We start from the raw sequence: 4,602 nt of genomic DNA, 5'->3' as shown, positions 1-4,602 counted from the left end.
TAGTACTTGATCATGTATTAAATACACAATACATTAGAAAATCCATAACTTAAAATCTATAACTCCGAAATTAATAATTCTTGTTCCCGTGATCTTATTTTAATATGTAGATTATTAATATATATTTGTACTTATGTTTGGTGTAATGTTAATTTTGCCTATACAATGTTTGTTTGTATTGCTACGACTAGAGCAAGGTCACGTGTCATCTGAAGAGCAAGTTGGTACCTGGAATCTCAAGTCCCAGGCAAGTTGTGCCCTTGATCACTTCTTTTTACCCAGTCATGTTCTGATTAATCATAATGATCTGCATAGGTTAATTTTGATGGGACCCAATAGGTTACCCTAGCTTGATTATCTTTATACCTTGTTTACCACTGAACTTTTTGGGTAGTACTTGCTAGTGCTTTATGTGGTTTTGGGGTATGAAGATACATTATTCATGATCACACTTTTATTATCTGTTTATTATCACTGTTCATGATAAGATCATTATGTTAATTGGAACATGGAGAACCACCCGGGAAAACAGTGCTACCACAAGGGTTTATGGACACCCTTGGCTAACTAATTAGGAAAGCTAGTGGAAGACTACCTTACCCGAAAGGGGCAAGGGCAGTAGGGGAGTGGTCAGTGTAGGGAGGCCCTCGGGAGGATTTTGCTGCGATGGCGGTCCTGCAAGGGATTCCTGCATTGGAGCTTCCTATAAACTGTAGCGGGTTTTCTGAAGCTAGTGGAACTTTGTAAAGGCCTCGTAGTGTTACCCTGCCTCGCCTCCTCGGTAGAGGTGTATGGGAAGTCGCGATCCCTTGGCAGATGGGTAACATGACTTGTGGGTAAAGATGCGCAACCTCTGCAGAGTGTAAAACTGGTATACTAGCCGTGCTCACGGTCATGAGCAGCTCGGACACTCACATGATTAAATTATGGAACTTAAACTCAATTTGTCATATGCATTGCATCGCAGGTGAGGTTATTACTTTTGTTCTACTACTTAATTGGGTTGGTATTTACTTATACTTAGTAATTGCTAATAAAATTTTGACCAACTTTAAAAGCAATGCTCAGCTCTAACCATCCTCTTTGGTAAGCCTTACACTTCACGTGAGCTCCCACCTTTGGCGAGTTCATGCACATTATTCCCCACAACTTGTTGAGCGATGAACGTATGTGAGCTCACTCTTGCTGTCTCACACCCCCCACAGGTCAAGAACAGGTACCACAAGATGAGGCGCGTGGAGGATGCTGCGATGAGTTCGTGAGAGGTCTAGGTCGTCGTCTCCCAGTCAACTTTGGTTTGCTGGACCGTTGTCTCCTTATAATGTAATTATTTATTTTGTACAAAACTCCTATTATATAGTAAAGATGTGACATTCGATCCTGTGCCATGATTCATCATATGTGTGAGACTTGGTCCCAGCACACCTGGTGATTATGTTCGCGCCCGGGTCTTGGTGCCCCGAAACCCGGGTGTGACAAAGCTTTAGCTGATTCAGAGTCCCTTGTTGGATTATCCCCAGATTTAGTTTTTCCATCTCTTGACACAAAGTGTTCTCGGAGATCTTCATTGTAAGACAGTGGCAGGAAGTCTTATGACTCAGTGCATCTGCCACCACATTGGCTTAGCCTGGGTGATAATGGATCTCTAGTTCATAGTCTTTAATAAGCTCAAGCCATCGTCTTTGCCTCATATTTAATTCTGACTGGGTGAAGATGTACTTCAAACTTTTATGATCTGTATATATGTGACAGATATTTCCCAGCAGATAGTGACGCCAAATCTTCAGGGCATGAACCACAGCAGCTAGCTCCAGATCATGAGTTGGATAATGCTCCTCATGTCGGCGCAACTGCCTTGAAGCATACGCAATTACTCGGCCCTCTTGCATCAGTACACAGCCGAGCCCACTGCCAGATGCATCACAATATACATCAAAAGGCTTAGTGATGTCCGGTTGAGCCAATACCGGAGCAGTGGTTAATAATGTCTTCAGTTGCTCAAAGGCTTCATTACACTTAGAAGACCAATTGAACTTATTGTCATTCTTCAATAAACTTGTGATTGGCTTCACAAGCTTAGAAAAATCTGGTATGAATCTGCGATAATATCCAGCTAGTCCAAGAAAACTCCGGACTTGGTGAACAGTGGTTGGGGGTTTCCACTCCAGAATATCTTTGACCTTGCTAGGTTCTACCGCAATTCCTTTAGCCGATAACACGTGCCCCAAAAATTGAATTTCTTCCAGCCAGAACGCGCACTTGCTGAACTTGGCATACAGCTGATGTTCCCTCAGGCGCGTCAATACAATCCGTAGATGCTGAGCATGGTCCTCTTCATTCTTAGAATATATCAAGATATCGTCGATGAAGACCACCACGAACTTGTCCAACTCGGGCATGAACACCAAGTTCATCAAATAGGTGAAGTGGGCAGGAGCATTTGTGAGCCCGAAAGACATTACCAGGTATTCAAACAATCCATACCGCGTAGTAAACGCGGTCTTCGGTATATCCTCGGGCCGAATATGGATTTGATGATAGCCCGACCTGAGATCAATTTTGGAAAATACCCTCGCCCCAGTCAGTTGATCAAATAAGATGTCGATCCTTGGAAGAGGGTACTTATTCTTGATGGTGACCTCATTCAGGGGTCGATAATCCACGCACATTCGCAAGGTTTGATCCTTCTTCTTAACAAAAATGGCGGGGCAACCCCATGGGGACGAGCTTGGCCGGATGAATCCCTTATTCAGTAGATCTTGTAATTGAATCTTCAATTCCGCCAACTCATTAGGGGGCATACGGTACGATCTTCGAGAGATGGGAGCCGTACCGGGCTTTAGCTCAATTACGAATTCTACATCTCTTTCAGGGGGCAGTCCAGGCAAATCTTCCGGAAACACATATGGAAACTCACATACTACCGGAATGTTCTTGATCTCCGGTACAATGGCTTCATATACTCTACCAGAAGCTTTGGCTGGATTGGTTACGAGGAGAGACAAAAGAATCTCTTCTTGATTATAGCTCAACCTGACGGTTCTGAGTTCAGTGTTGAGAATTGCCTTGTGTTGGGTTAACCAATTCATACCCAGATTACATCTATGTCCTGGCCCTTCAGAACAATCATGTTAGCAGGAAAGTTCCGCCCGGCCATTGTTACTGGCACTTCATAGGCCACTTCTCTAGTAAAAATGTGTCCCCCAGGTGAATGAATTTTAAATCCCTCTTTTGATTCATGGTATGCAATGTGATGTTGCTCCACAAATTTCTTGCTAATGAATGTATGTGAAGCACCAGAATCAAAAAGAATAATTGCAGGGTGACTGGCCACGGGAAACGTACCCATCATCACCGGCTCTCCTTCCGGTGTAGTGGCCACTTGGGTGTAATATACACGCCCCGTCTTCTTTGTATTTTTCCCCACAACATTTCCTTTGGGCTGAGCTGATTTCCCAGATCCTTGCGGAGCATTTGATTGATTTTGCCTAGGATATGGGCAGTCTTTGATGAAATGTCCCGACTTGCCGCAATTAAAACACCCAGTTGAAGAACTAGGCAAGGCAGGGAATCGAGTGCCTGGGGCACCCGGCTGATTTGGGGTAGTGGGGGTATTGTTGGGGCGAATAATGATAGGCTGTTTGAAAGGGAATGAGGGTGGACGAGAAAAAGTGCGATTTTGGCTTGAAGGTCGGATCACAAACCGTTGCTTCTTCGCCTGGCCCTGATTAGGCCTCTCACCACCAAATCCCTTATTCTTCCCAGAATTTGCGTATTTGGCTTCAACAGATAAGGCTGTGCTGACAGCCTTTCCATACGTGAGATCTATGCATGTGGCCATCTTTCTCTGTAGCCGATCATTTAAACCCCGCATAAAACAGTTCTTCTTCTTTAAATCAGTATTCACCTGGTCGATGGCATACTGCGACAGGTGATTAAATTTGTTGAGATACTGAGTGACGGTATCTCCCCCTTGTTTTAACTTCATAAATTCCTCTTGTTTCATATGCAGCACTCCTTCGGGTATGTAGTGCTCACGGAAGGCTGCTTTAAACTCATCCCAGGTGACTTGATGGTTGACAGGTTGAATAGCCACAAAATTTCCCCACCAAGTACTGGCAGGACCACGTAGTTGTTGTGCTGCGAACAACGGCTTCTGCGTTTCTGAGCAACGGAGAAGACCAAACTTTTGTTCAATAACCCGAATCCACTCATCAGCTTCCAATGGGTCCTCTGCCTTGACGAATAGGGGTGGACGGGTTTCGGAGAAGTCCAAATAAGTAGTTTCACGGGGGCCATGCTGAAAACCCCTTCCTGCCTGCTGCTGGAATTGTTGTTGACCCGCCATTTCCCTAAGGAAGCGGGTATTGTCTGCGGTGGCATTCACCAAGGCGGCAATCGCCTCGGCTAACGTGGGAGGAACCGGAGGTGGGTTTGGGGTAACATCCCTTCCCCCAGAAGTTCCGGCTGCGTCCTGTCCTCGAGTCCTGGTCGGCATCTGTGGCAAAGAACATTTGAAGTAAACATAATGTGCCAGAGAAACCTTCCATTTTACATTACTATAAAAAGTAATGATACAGACTCGATATTACATAACAGGAT

The sequence above is a fragment of the Zea mays genome, chromosome 7 (genome assembly GCF_902167145.1).
Source record: "Zea mays cultivar B73 chromosome 7, Zm-B73-REFERENCE-NAM-5.0, whole genome shotgun sequence".
NCBI classification, from domain to species: domain Eukaryota; kingdom Viridiplantae; phylum Streptophyta; class Magnoliopsida; order Poales; family Poaceae; genus Zea; species Zea mays.
The sequence above is the reverse complement of the archived record's forward strand: the minus strand, read 5'-3'. Positions refer to the sequence as shown.